General features: G+C 42.3%; 1 protein-coding gene across 3 annotated transcripts in view; it reads left to right on the top strand.

The window, feature by feature from the left end:
• LOC128875610 (leucine-rich repeat-containing protein 24-like) overlaps positions 1 to 15,539 on the top strand; it is a 312,453-nt gene that overhangs the window by 214,505 nt on the left and 82,409 nt on the right. Inside the window, exon 5 of one of the 3 annotated variants that reach the window (XM_054121335.1) lies at positions 2,797 to 2,846. The exons of the other annotated variants lie outside the window; for them this stretch is intronic. The gene's annotated coding sequence lies outside the window, so the exon portion shown is untranslated. The remainder of the gene's footprint in view (positions 1 to 2,796; positions 2,847 to 15,539) is intronic. 3 annotated transcript variants of the gene reach the window in all.

Below are 15,539 nucleotides of genomic sequence, written 5' to 3'. Positions count from 1 at the left end.
CTCCCGCAGCTCTCTTCGGGGATGTTAATGCCATTAAAGTCTGTAAAATGTTCTCCAAGGAAGCGTCGAGGGTGCTGAAAGACGGGAGATGTCAAAGCCGCTGGAACTGGCACGCAAGGAGGTGCCGAAATGGTATTGATGCTGGTGATGTCAATATTTGCAGTTTGGATGGGAGAATTTGGTTGAAAAAATGTAAGAATTGATCTCGTGGTGTGGAAAATTACTTCTTCAGCAGATTCTTTTAATAGAAACACTCGAAAGAATTGTGCACCTAGACTATGTAGAGAATATCTCGCAAGGTAGCATCGTTTTAGTGTTCGACCATTAATAACGTTCAAAGCATCAAGAGACTTCTAATTTACATTATTGAGTACATACTCAAAGCTTGATGTGCGTTCTGTTTACCACCGTATCACTTGCCAAGAACACATGCCTGCGAAGTAGAGATTACCAAGCAGCTAGGTTGATAGACAGTTTCCTAACTTCAGAACTTCTACATGAACCAGCGTGTAAATTCCACTTATAGAACATACAAATTAAGTTATATAGTCTATAATTCATTGAGAATAGTTCGAACTCGAGACTCAAGTGTCTCGTACCTAGACAGTCAAAAGAAAATATTTCAAAGCCACCATTGTTTTGAATGTTCCCAGCACACATCCTATCGAGAAACCCTTAACATGGACCCCAAACTGCCTACTCAAAGCTTCGAGGAATTTCCCATTTACTATGAGGACTCTGTCAAAAACAAATGACCATGAAGGCTATAAAGCCACTGAGTCGATGAAACAACTTCTAAGCTTCTCGATCTCCAATGCCAGCATTCATCGGCCATGTAAAAGCGTTCGTGGAACGCTGCGAAACGTGGTGCACGGCCAGTGACGTCTAAGCATCCATTGGACTGTGGGGCTTAATTACACCATGTCCACGGAGTGACAACTTCTGGCTCGCATAGACCAAGCGGAAGATTCGATTCCCAGGTACTACTTGCTCGAAATTGTTTACCCGACCCGCCAAAGGTCCTCACGTCGGGACGGCTTTTACAAGACTCATCAGAGGTATCAGCATTCATTGTAAAACCGCCATATCAAGCGTCGGCGCAGCGGTTCGCGTACTTTCGCACAATTGATTCATTTCCACGGGGCGTCTCTATGCACCGTGAAATCGAACAGTGCCCTCGGCTGCAAGAACAATGAGGGATCTTTCCCTTTTTCCACTGGCTCTCTTCAGCTTTCTCTCATTTTTCTGCGTTCGTTTTGCTCTGTCCTCTTTAACTCCCTGGGTTTTTTCCTCTCGATCCTGGCTCGTTCTCACCTAGCTCAGTCTGCCTGATCGCGTCCTCCTGACCCCGCTTCGGCTCCTTCTCTGCGACCTCCAGTCACCGACGGCGACCGCTTTGAACTTTTCCAATTTTCGCACGATGAGACTGAGCCAGAAAACAGAGCGAAATTCCGGATCTAATATACGGGAAACGTAGCTTATCGAGATTTCCTCAAATACCATTAAAACATCCCGGCGGGATGACACGATGACAGTCAACATCGATATCGAAGTATTTACCTTGTAATAACCTTGAACGGAAGAGCTTAACGAGCGAGATACTTCCTATTACTTGAGATGTTGTGTAGTGTACGGGGTTTGTTCGCTAAAACAATTATTCAACTGCTAGTGTATGGGTTTGTTTGGTACTTGGATAAGTAAGCAACGGAGTCACTTTAACGATCGAGTATTCTACATCACCAAAGCTTGTCTACAGTCTACCTTACGTTTTCTGCTTTAAAAGTAATAGTAATATTGTAGTATCGGGCCTCCCATATCCAAGAATAAACCGTCAAACAAGAGCACGAATTTCTTAAAATTTGACTTTTTCTCTATGCGTTGTCCGGTTTCAAATACATAGTTGTTTGGCGGATACTCCTCGGGAAAAACTTCCTCGAAGTCTCAGCTTTTGAATGGTATTGTCAACAAAATTTTACAATGGCGTTTTAGGGAATAAATAAAGTTTGAATGTAAAAGACGGTCCAGTCCTCTGGAGCATACATGACTCGCCAACCCAAAGCTTACATACAAAGTGTCCCGAAATATTTGAATTCCTTGGAAGGGGTAGTTCGGGGGGTGATTTGAAACAACTTTTTCCTTAGCGAAAATGTTGTCCGAGGCTTCGTTAAAGAGAGATTAACAGAAAACTCCGGCCAATCAGAATGCGAGTATGCCGGTGGAGTGCCCGCAGTAGTATAGGCCACTACTTAGGCGGCCGCGCTCGTATGCGACCGCGAGTATGGCAGTGGAGCGCCCGCAGTAGTATAGGCTATATCCTAGGCGGCCGCGCTCGTACGGTACCGCGAGTATGCCGGTGGAACGCCCGTGTAGCCTATACTATTGCGGGCGCTCCAGCGTCATACTCGCGCTCCGATTGGTCAGAGTTTTCTGTTAATATCTCCTTAACGAAGTCTCGGACAACATTTTCGCTAAGGAAAAAGTTATTTCAAATCAACTCCTCCTCCCCCCAACCACCACTTTCAAGGACCTCCAACATTCTTGGAACAACCTGTATATATAAATTGTTCCAAGTTAGATATAAGTAGGTTAAGCTAGAAATGTATACTGACAAGTACTACGTACAACGAATAAAAAGCACAAAGATATGTTTATATTTATAGAAGTAAATATACTTTGTACAAAATTGTTAACAAATATATATATTTAAAAACAAGAAGGCCGCCTGTGCCTTATTTTTCGTAGAGACTTATACAATATTATTTGATTTTAATCACATCCCACTTACTTCTGTTACAGGTACGTTTACACCAATGCGCACAGAGTTCATTCTTGCCGAATATCATGGGGTGAGTGTTCTAATTATTAAGCAATATAAAAAACTACGCATGACAGCAAAATATTCGAGCCACATAATATTCCACTGTCCCAAATCTAGTCGTTTGACGAAGCTCCTGGAACGGTCTAATAAATTGTTGGGGGGCGGCGTTTACATGAATGCATAGTTAACAAATCGACTGTGGAATTTGAATAATTCAAGCAGTTTACCAGAATTTCAAACAAAGCCCGTGCCACGCGTACGCGAATTTAGCCAAGCAATAATTGCGCTGGGTGGATTTGTTAATTGAATAGAACCATCGCGTGGGTGGCACAAAGGCAAGCTCGGGCCAACGCTTTCCAATGATTCCGAGATCATTCGATACGCGTAGCTTGGTCTAATAGTCCAGAAGTTTCGAGAAACAAAGAAAATTTGCGGTATGATTACTAACGTTTATCTATTAATTTAGCAATATCGATTAAACCTCAAATGGCTTAATTACGACGAAGAACATTTTCTTGATTTAACAAAAAACATTCCAATTAAAAGGTGTAATTAAATGAATTTCTACCTTTTTCGCAAACATCCCTTTTACATTTTCGTCCACCCAGATTGCTAAAATTTATCATTGTTCATCCCGTCATTACGTAAATTCGCATGTGTACCGTGCAAACGCCATCGCGAATTACGCATTTACGAACAATGTACGTGAGCACGTATCTTTATCGTCGATATCGCTCGAAATCGTGCGTTTAATTACGCAAACACGTGAGCCGCTAATCACGCGTCCGCGACACGACTTTTATTAATGACCGTCTTTTTTCACCGTTCACCGCTGAAACGTGCCACGAACAATTGTCGGCCGCATTGTAGTGGACTTTATTGAAAGGGAAATACACAGCGCAGAATGCAGCCCCGTTTCTATGCGAGCATCGATAATGATGTCGCGCCGCACGTTTACAGGTAATTAACACGATCGCTGCAAAGTGGGTTACGAACAGGGGATGGAAATATAACGTCGATTCGAGAGCTTCAAAGTGAAATTATTTTGTATATCAGTTTTTGCCGAGGACACGGCGTATAGTATGCACTGTAACATCGAAATTTGCAAAAGTGATAAATCCGATGTTAACACTTGGATATTTATTATTTTCACGCGACCAGAATTTATTTATTTGTTTACTATCACCAAGAAGATATCATTATAATGTCACCGCAACTCCCTGCACCGAGCCCCAACCAGGGACGACGAAAGTTTCGTCATTTCGCATTAGCGTTTGCGGAAAGTAAGATCCAACGTGATCGATGTATCCAAATCCAACAAAGTTCCACGCAAGAGCCTCGAGTCACCCTCGAACTTTAGAACTCGTCGAGGCTCTGTCATAGTTTAGAAGTTGTTCGAGTGTCTTCCTCGTTCGTTTATTTTTCCGGGCCGTATCGAGCCACGAAATGAACCGAGTACATCATTTTGCCGGACGTTCGCATCCATCATTCTAACAAGGAAGAGGAGAATAAGCCTGTTGGAAAGTACTGTCCACTCGTTCTTGCCCTTCCTTGGAACTCCTTTAACGGTGCTTTTATACACCCGTTCGCTCACTAGAAGTTTTAAAATATGGACCAGCGTTAGCGAGCTCGCAAAACTTCCGGAAGCTGAAAGTTAGAAAAACCGCAAACCGCGGGGTGAACTTCGAGCTATAAATGTTCGTATGCGCGTAAATCTTTCAATAGGCAGGGAAACAGAGGGAGCGCAATTCAGAAATAACGGGGAACTTTGGCGGGGACTACTTGTTGATCGTCGATTTGAGTTGAATCAAGATTTATTACGACTTCGATACTGTCTTTTGTAGTTGGAGGTAACCTGGGGTTAGTTTGAAGCTAACCTGATAAGGTAGTCTAATCGAAACATGGCTTGGTATTAACCAGATAAACAAAACCTGAAAAGCAAACATGAAGGGAGTGCTTCGTAAACTATCTATCATCTCAGTTTCAAATATGAGGAATACTCCTGATCACCAGACCTACTTGCCCTCCAAACCTGCAAATTACCAGAACTAGGAATCTAGCCAAAGGCAAATAACATAAACTCTGACAGTGGACAACTTGTTGATCGTCTATCTGGCTCCTCGAATAAGACTGGCGAGTTGCGGTCATGTTTTTCGTGTAGGTAACGCGAGATTAACTCACTGACCAGAATTCGATTCCTTGACACCGGGCCAGTGTGTTCCGCGGTTAACCTTGCATGGTATTCACGGGCAGCGAGGTACACAAGGGGAGCTGGTAGAATGAATAGGTTTATAACGTGGCTGTGTACTCTCTGATTGAGTCGATTTCTCGTGACCCGAGGTCTAGCGGCGGCGCACGTTCGCAAACACACGCGACGTATACAATTAAGCCTCTGGCCGAATTATCGTGCATTCCATACTCGGAGCCAATCGTGGGGCGCGTTTCGAGGCAATCGACGGCGTTGTTCCTTCACAATCGACGAGGTTGGCCCGTAGTTGTGTTACCGAAGCGTGCACACGTCCCCGTGCTCACTCGCACTGCCGTGCTTTTATATGGCGGCATAGCATGCGAACGTTCCCGAATCAAACCCGCTAATCCCGCGGCCGAGACGAGATTAAGGCATTATAAATAAATCCCCCACCGCGAGCTTTAATATTCATCGACACGAGCCTCCATGCAACGGGAGTCTATTATTCGGACGGGCTATGCCAGGATTTGGAAGCAGTTAGAGCGACGCGTTCGCTGTGCCATGTACAGAGCCTGTAAAAAGCATTTGACGATTAACGCTGAATCTACACTCCGTGACAACACGATAGGGATCCCTGAAAATTCCTTGTTTCTCCAAACTAGGAAGCTTTGCGTACATGTGAGCAAACAGTATCTCTTCCACTGGAAATGGTGTATAACGAAATAATAAAATACTAAATTTATTAATTAAAAGTTTTGATTTTATTACTAAAATGTCACGAATAAGCTGAGATCTTTTCTTCGCGAGGAGCTTCTCAAGACTAACCGACGAACGTTATAATAAAAAGGTAAAAGAATTTCTAGCAGGAAGGACGTAGGTATAGGAAGAGTATAGGAAGGGTCCCCCATGGTATTTGAGAGGACAGGCTATATTCTAAACTTTCTCTTTCGCTATTCTGCAGTGACCAATATATTGTACATATGTAGATTCTCAGTACATTTATTTTTGTAGAAAAATAATAGATTGAATTATGATTAGATTGAATGTATTTAAGTTAACCTTTTGCACTCGAGGACTTTTTTCTGGTATCTACCAGAAACTCGAGATACTTCCTTAGCATTCTATTGTCACGAATGCTAAGTTTAGATTTACTTCGAAGATGAGATCTCTAATTTCAGATTTTAAAATCAGATCACCTTTACCTCGCCAACAATCATTTTATTGTCAATCTTCTGAAACGAAGCACTTTCTGTTTTCCAAGCTCATCTCAAATCTACGTATCATACGTAACCCCGCAAAAAATATCGACGAGCTTAAAATCTCATCAAATTTGCTTCTGGAGGAATATCTCCGGTACTTGGAACAGCTCCCATGATCCACCCTGTACATCGCGGGTATAGATAGAGAGTAAAATACAAACCTTGCTTTCATGTGTTTAATTCCGTTGACTGGCTATCAGTTGTACCAATGGTAGTTAGAATGGCGGACGATCGTAATTTAATAATAGTAATCGCTCCTCTCGGTTTACGATTAATTCCACTAAAATGGTGCCGCTATCTCTCAGCGCAATAATTATCGAAATCGCTATTAGTGCTACGTGCGTAAGCTTATGTGGCATTTATTATTGCAGATAATAAAATGCACCGCGTTTCGTGGGCATCGATTATGCATGTGCTGAATAGGACGGAACGCTTGGGGCCTTTTCATCAGTTGAGTCTATGACTTAAATTAATTAGGTTTAATCGGTGTCTATAGTTGAGCATGAAACTGACAATGTACGTATTCATTTCTAGCCGTAGCATCAAGTCTAATCAGCACCTATACTTGTAAGAATATACGTGTAGCTGGATACGCACATAAACTTACAAGTCACCGATCGTATTAATGAATACGTAATCCAAGCTTGATAATATCGAATATAAATTAAATCTAATCAAAAACCGATTTAGTTTATCTATACAACCTTCCGAATAGTAACCGCTTGGCTTGATTTTTGAGATGAGGAGATCACATGGGCTCGGGTCAAGAAAATAAAACAACTATGAAACCACAGTAACTGAGCCCGATCGACCAAAAACTCGATCACAGAGAGTGCAATGTGATAAGAAGCAATGCCACGTTGCAGCATCCAGGAGCGAACAATCTCGAGTGACTCTTTTTCTGGTGCTTTCTTCACTAATCATTCTCACTGTCAAACATCGATCATATCACTTGAGAGCCCTCGTTTTTGACATCTTTTCGTTAGTTCTTCCAGTCCAGCGATGTGATTTTCGTTTGAACTTTTAACAAATCGTGGTCTAGCATATTCAAACTCTAGAATAGACAGAAATACGATACTTTTCCTCTGTGTTTATCGATTCCTATTCGCTGGAAGCTATGATTCCGTTTGCTGCTTTCTTCCAGAAGGAAGTTCATCTTTCATATTGTCGTGCTTATCCGAAAGTACCATGCTTCACCTAAGATCCTAGGATCTGAATAATATTAACCTCTGAGTTGGCATGGAATAGCACGGTCGATAAAATGTAACCTATCGCGCGATGGGCATCGACTTTACTTATAGATTCTGGTTATATAACTTTCGATGCATCGAGTTCATGGCTCGAATGTTGCTCCCCGAGCCAACTACAATTTGATCAGGAATCACCATTCGTGGCGTGTTGCCGGCTTATCACTTTACTTCGACATAGCCTGTTCTGTCCGTTCGGTTGGTCGATTTACGGCTGACTCGAGGCACCAGTCAGAATTTCATTTGAAGGAATCGCACGCTCTGTCCTCTGGGAGTCGAGGAGTTCGATAGGTATCTCGTTCTACTCGACTTTTCGTGAAAATTTAAGACGAAGTCCGTCATCCTGACAAATTTTCTGTCTCAGTACGGCGATCATAAAGAATGATTTAAATGCGACACGCGAGAAAACGCGTGGGACGAGTCGCGACATGATAAACATATATCACCGCTACCGGGAATCTCACGTCTTCGAGCGTTTTATACGGAAACGTATCCGGTTTCCGCGTGAACAGCGTCTGGTGAACTTTTCTCGCGTCAATCAAGATTAATGTTCCAGTCGAGCAATGCTATTTGTCTTCCTGGGTCGCTTTTGCATAACGTCTTGTTCCTCGAACGACGCCAGATTTTGCGGAGGCGGTTACGTAGTCAATCTTTGCCCTTTGATATATCGCCCTTCTTTCCTCAAACGCCAAAACTTTAGATAGTCTGCGCCGTGCACCGTGTGTACGGTGATTCGTTCAACGCAGAATATGTGAAAATTCTACTTTTAATTTAATTTACAGATTGCTTTGATGTACCACCATTCCCTCGCTTGAGTTACAGATGTAAAGAGATAAAGAATGTTAATGTTCATTGCATGGTATTAAACATTTTCTGGCGAGAAATACCATCGTATACGATCTTTAACAGAAAATTAACGAAAGAGACTTTGAATCTCTGAAGAAGCACATAAAGAAGCCTAGAAAAATGAAACTGAGTAACGTAACATCTACAGCCCCTTAAAAGACGATCGAACAGGTCTCTTCCATAAGAGTTTCCTTCAATAACAAGTTTCTTCGGTGAAAGTCGACTTCCTAATCACGATAGGAGTTGATACTCCCTATCTCGTCGTACCTATTTCTTTGCACGGGATCGTGAGTAACACCTAAGTAACTCCTGGAACCACTTATCGCCCACGCAACTTACGACGCTCCCCGACATCGCGCAACAAGTACCCACCCATAAAATCTCGCCCTTTTGTTTCACCTTATACTCTCCAGGAGTCGCGATTAATCCGATATCTTTATCCAGACACGATCTACCTTCGTTCCGCTGGCTCCAGTTATATCCAACCGCAGTGGCGCAGGTCAACGCGATCGTTGCGGCACATCTCCGCGCGTTGCCCTTCGTCCTTTCCTGCTGACCTTAATACCGATCCTCCTGGCCGGTTGGGAAAGAGGCCAGTATCGCGGTTCGATACTCGAACGACCTCGACTAACAATAGAAAGTGGAAGCCCTGCACGCGAGCTTCGCGACACACCGTGGAAACTTGCCACGGTGAGTCCAATAGCGTTTGCGCGCGAGTGCCTTTTACTTCCACACACACGCGCGCATCGGATGTACGCCTGTGGAACAATTTAGGCGAAACTCCAAGTGTAAGTGGGGAAGTTTCGGAGTTTGGTGATGCATGGGGCGAGCCATTTAATGTTACGCAACTCGTACGAAATTCGAATTATTCGTTGGGCACTATAGGTGATGGCCTTTGGGGTCCAAAAGTGCTTGCTTACTTTGGACATAGTCGTATTTATGGTTCGTGTTTGTATACTGAATGTGTGATAGAGGTATCTAGTCACTCGAGCTTGTAATTACAGTAAAATAAAATTTCTACTTAATTTGAGTTTTTTTACTCTCCTTCAGATCTGAGAGCTCCAGTTTGAGAAATACTGCAACGTTCGATAGCAAAGCCACCGAAATGGCTGACCATTCAATTAACAGGGGTTCGCATAAGGGAGGTTCTACCGTATTCATAAAATTCCGCGTAGCTATCCACATAAAATTTTTATGTTTCAACCGCGAGCTTTTACGGCCTCGTTAACTGACCAAACGTAGAAATGAAGAAACTTCATTCCGCGCAACAAGTTTCAGCAAGTATTTTTAGAAAACGAATAATGAAAAAGTCGTTCCAGGCAGCAACGCTGAGACCGCGACCAGGTGAGGCAACTTACGCGATACTCCAATAACGCGACGCGAGACAAGTAGCATTCAGTCAATATTCAAAATGGAGTTGGACGAAGATGTCGTATGACCAAATATTAGCCCCTCTCATTGCGGCCGCATGTTATATGTACACTTTGCAATCGAATGTTTGGTAAACTCTTCTTTTGGAATAAATATTTAGTAGTAGATCAAAATTTAAAAATTTGAAAAGAATTGAGAATGTAATCCTATTTCTTCCTTTCGTGATCGATTAAAAAACCGGGAGAACTGTGTAGTATTCTTGGTTTATTTGGTATCTTCTATCTCCATTGATGTTGTTCGGGCGTTCTAATCTTTCATAAGACTATATTTCTGATTTTTTCAAGTTTTTTAACTTTTTTTACTACTAAGTATTTATTCCAAAACGAGAGTTTTTCAATCATTCCATTGCAAAGTATTCATATAGCGTGCGCCCGCAATGAGGAAGGGTAATATTTGATCACGTGATATCGTCCAACTCCATTGTAAATACTGACTGAATGCTACCTGTCTCGAGTCGCGGGTAAGTCGCCTCGTCTAGACGCACAGCAACGAAAAGTCGTCTCATCTGGAAAAGACCTAAGCGTCTACACCCCGTGCACGGCGTTATGGTCGCGATAAGGCTACTTGGGGTCTCGCTTCCGCGGGTTTGCTCGCTGTCGCGGCGCGTATGAAAGCTCTGCCAAGGACGTTTATTAGGGACAAAAAAGAGGAATTGGGTTTCCCACCGATCTATGGGCGTGGGCGTGTATCTGGGACGGTCGAGAGGTGGGGGATGGCAAAGCCAGAACGGGGACAATGTTGTTGCTATCAGCCGACAAGAAATATCTGGACTGTTATGTTCGGATAAGAAAGAAACGGTTTAAAGAAAAGAATTACTGATAAGCGTAAGAATGGTCGAACGTCTCGCGCGTTCAACCAGATACAAACACTTGGGATTCTTTCTTGCATAGCAGCAGTTTTAGCTGCGCCGGTAGACCAGATAACGACACCTCCCCTTCTTGCCCCAGTAAATTCCGTTTCTTTGCCACTTTTAAGCACGCGGATGGAATTTATTCGAGTTCCGCGCGCGATTTTCGTGCATATCGGTCTGAACGAAGCTCGTTGGACGACGATTCCACGGCCAATGGACGTTACCCAGTGCGTTTGTTCGGGTTTGAATTACGAGCCATGGACTGACCGGAAAAATCTGGTCCATCGATTCGGCGAAAGAATGAATTACCATCGAGCACGTTGTTCGACGATAAATCGCGCGAAGGTGTTACCGTTTTCCACCAGGCTCGATGGGAAACCATTGTACCTACGACGATTATTGCCGCTCTATTGAGAAATAAATGCTTTTGAATTATTGCTCCTGTGATCTCGAGTTTTGAACAAGTTTATTCCGTGGAGCAGCGGTGGGCAAAATTTGATACGTGTAATTTGTATCGAATAATAGTCCCTGAAATTGTACTCGCATATCATAAACCAAGCTCTATAATTTACTTGAGAAACAAAATCATGGCTTCCTTTATCGTTTTTTATAAATCTTGACGAAGCAGGAAAATCAACTGTTTACACGCTCCTCGTATTCCTGTGTGCTGAATCATCGCCGAAGTTATGCTCAAGTGTCACGAAATACCGTCTATAAACAAACTCGTTTGCTACGTCGAAACGAAAACGATCTGACAGTTCGCTCGTGCTTTCATAGATATTCGAGGTGCGCTCGAGGGAGACCTCCCTGTTGTCACGACCGCGCGAAATTTCCAAGTGCATGAGATTGCAGTTGCACTTTTCGTGTGATGCAGGTACAATCCACAGCACAGTATGCGGAGACCTCGAGACACGACAAATCGCGTTTAACTATGTCGTATCGATAACGCAGAAACGCTCAGCACACGAGATGGAAACGTGCGAAACGTGCCACGTTAATCGAAGATCGAATCATGCTGCTTCAAAGAGAACTCAAATTACGCCATTGGAAATTTCTGATTTCTGCCATAACTAAAGAAACTATTCGATATTCTCCTCCATCATCGACCAAAAATTCATCATCTAATTAAAGTGGAATCGAGGAAATATCCTCTTAATTTCAATTAAAAGTTCGTATCAAGCGAAATTGTTAAATTCTTCCGATACGAACGTATTGTGGCAGAAGACACTTGAAATTTTAATAGAAAATTGCGAATCCTCGGGATGTCTTGTCGTGGACAAAAGGACTTTGGTTTTAAAAGAGATTCGAGAAGGAATAAGTCTTAATTACTCCCCGATTAAACGATCTCCCTCGAAACGAAAGCAACAAATGAAAAATGAAAGTTTATTCGGGTCAACGAGAATCGACGGTTTGCAGATTCGTGGTGGGACGTCGGTGGATCACTGATTGGTCGAAAACTTTCGACGTCTGCATCGCAAGAAGACCACTTTTCTGACTCAGTGAAGCTGAATTAATACTCAGTCACTCGGCCGATTTCTTTTGTTGATTGTTCTTGCCCGCGAACCTCTCCTTTTTTGCATCGGGGATTCGAAACTTTCTTGCACCTCGTCTACGTACATATATCCGTCGCTTTTATCTTTCCAGTCTTTTCCCGCAACTTCCAATTTTCAGCAAAAAATCTCATTTGTCCGCCATCGGCCGTGAATCTCTTGCGATTATAAAGACATCGGTAGGAAACGAAGTTCGCGATTTCGACGTTAATAGATTCGTGCATCTCTGCACCTTAGAGAAAAACTCGCGTCTAAATTTTGGAAACAAATTACATACGGTAAAGTTTACAAATATTTTTTACGCCCGTCTCTATACCGTTTAACAGGTAACAACTCAGGCAGAGTTTTTCCCGATGCTCTTCACAGCGACGACGGGACCGCCAAAATCCCGTTTGCAAATGGGTCGCGTTTAATTTTTGCTTCCACGGCTGCCAAGCTCTCGCCTTCGTTAAGCTCTGGCAGACAGACGCGTAAAAAGCACAGACAAGTCTCCAGTTTGCGGTTTAAAGCTAACGGAGTTTGCTAAAACCGTAGCGGACAAGTTGAACGCGCAAGAGACACGATCTCCCCCCTATTCGGTAGTCCGATAAGCATTAGGCACGAACACCGAATCTGCATCGCTGCACGGTGGAACGATAATCCTTGGAACGTGGCGAAAAGGTATAATTATGGAGTTGTTACGATAAAAATCAATGTAAGTATAAAGAATTGTATGCGTGGGATGTGTCACAGATACCGCTTTAAAAAATTCCATGCACCAGGAACGTTGGTACTCTATCAGCATCAACGATTGTTCTAAAATTCAACCGTAAAGATACCACAAATTCCATCACCTTGGATGAAAGCATCAGCGAACAATGAAACTACTTCTATCAATAATTATTAACCCTTTGAGTGCCAGAGAAAATTTGTATACATATCTGAGAAATGTCAGACAATTTTAAGCAAATATACATGATTGTAAATCATGAAAAATGTATAGTTCGGTCAATTTTATTTTAAGGTTCATGAAATTTGTACACGATACTGAAAGCATGTTAGACTTCTTTTATTACTAAAAAAATACAAATAAATTTGTATAAAGAAAATATTTTCACAAAATCTTGAACTTTGTTGAATTTTGTTTGTAAATAAACATAATTTATTGTCTGTTAAAATGAATCTTTGATTGAAAATTGATTTTTTAATGAGTTATAGCACTTACAGCTTTGAGCAGCGATATATCGCTGCTTGCCACTCAAAAGGTTAAATTCAAGCGATGCTCTTGCTTCGTCTACATTATTCGTGAATGTTGATATGAATTAATAGTTTGAATTTTGACCACGTTTCTGGAAATCTACGTCCTGCAATGCTACGTCAAGCTTCTTGCGGTGGTACACTGCGGTTCAATGGCGGTGTTCCGCGGCGCTCGATAGCGGTGCTCCAGATAACGGATGTCCGTGAACCTTGTTGCGCCACGCTGTATCTTATGCCACGCCAGCTCGAAGACAAAACGAACTTCGTTTATCGCCGCTGTACTACTCTCCGAAAACTTATCGTTCCTGTCTGAATTGTTCGAATGGAACGCTGGTTTCGGCGCCCCGTGTTTGCACCTCGGATATGGGAATGATAACGAGATAAGAGATGCTGTAAGTTGCGGATTTGCCTTGAAACTTCAAAGTATCCACCAGTTTAGGAGCGATACTTTGTTTTCCTTAGTTTAATGAAATATACTCTGATGAAGCAACTTTGTACTTCCCTTTTATACGCGTATTCAATTTTGTTCAATTTTCTTTTGAATTCAGATATTTGTGTATACAAGATCAATATTTGAAACAAAATTGCGTTGTTTTTAATTTCATCCTAGACTGAACATAGAATGAACTATTAGGTAAGATCGGGAGAATTTCAGCGGCGAAAAAACTGCGGGAAAAAATAATGAGGGAAAGCCTGGAGTGAAAAGTTCCGAGAAGTTTAAACAAGTTCATTTGAAATTAACTAGGTGTAGCCGGTGATTATAATGGTTCGCACAACGCGACCGCTCTGGGACTGGAACTTTTCGGTTCTCCAATGTCCCTAATACCGTTTGCATTAAACTTTTCAGGGCGGAAAATTGCAAATTATTGCTGGATCGTTTACGTAGTGCTAAGCATACGTGAGGAAAAGTTGGTCAACCTTGGTGGTCTTCGGTATCACTGCACAATTAAACAATTTTTAAATAAAAAGTGGTAAGCACAGTAACGGCTTCGGTGATGGGGGATGCTGGAATACGGGGTTATGTTTGCGAAACAGCTGGTGCAGAAAGAAAATTAAGAGTGAATATAAAATTAATAATAATACGGAACAAGAGAAGGAATCTTCGTTGCGCCATAAAGATCATTGGCGTCGCCACAATCCAGACTAATTTACCGGGGAACGAGGACACTTTCATTCGACGGTCTCCCGCCATGCATCGTCGATTGTTCCATAATGTTCCATGGTATCTGGGCGACGCGGTTGTTTAAGAGTCTGGAAGCACGCGAACACATCCGCACACAATCAGGGAAAGAGCAAGATGACTTGAGCCAGAAGGCGGAGGGAGGGTCGCGTAAAAAGTGTCGAAGGATGAGAGTGGCGCCGCGGAGAAATAGGGGTGTACTCAAAAGAACGCGATGCATAACTTGCAAACACACCGGAGATGTGCGCCCCGAAGACTAACGTGTCGTTTATACAGCGTGTTTCATTATTGCCGCCCGTAACCTTAAACAAGTACGACGCAATTTTATTGAAGTATTACGTGAACGAACAACAGCAATGTAAAGCAAATATACATATAAAATGAAATTGATTATAAGCAATCGAAGGGAATATTTTGATTAATGAATTATAATTAATCTCGTCTGGATATTAATATTATTAATATTAATGGGAATTACTAATATTGTAATATAATATGACATGAACTCAGTTTTCGATGTTTTCCGTCGACTTGTATCTTGCTCATTTTTGGACTTAGCAACTGCCTTGCTCTGCGATCGCATTATATCGTCAAACTATTATATAAACACACACACACACACGTTCGTGACATACATCTCCCTGCCGTCAGAACTCTGCTTGGATTCCTAGATTCCATTCAAACACATTTCAGTCGACACCGAACCTCAACCCCAACAGCCACTCGATCTGTTCTGCACATCCCTGAGTCCTTGTCGTTCACATCCATTCTGCGAAAAGTTCATTCACATCCATGATACATTATATTATACCTTTACTTAAATATGATCATTTATATATAACTCATATTTTTCTGGATAAAAGGTTTCAAGTGATCGAATCTATGATTTGGGCATTACTTTATTTTGGAACACCCGATATAAAGGCTGTACACG

Source organism: Hylaeus volcanicus, chromosome 4, assembly GCF_026283585.1.
Source record: "Hylaeus volcanicus isolate JK05 chromosome 4, UHH_iyHylVolc1.0_haploid, whole genome shotgun sequence".
NCBI classification, from domain to species: domain Eukaryota; kingdom Metazoa; phylum Arthropoda; class Insecta; order Hymenoptera; family Colletidae; genus Hylaeus; species Hylaeus volcanicus.
The sequence above is the reverse complement of the archived record's forward strand: the minus strand, read 5'-3'. Positions and strand labels throughout refer to the sequence as shown.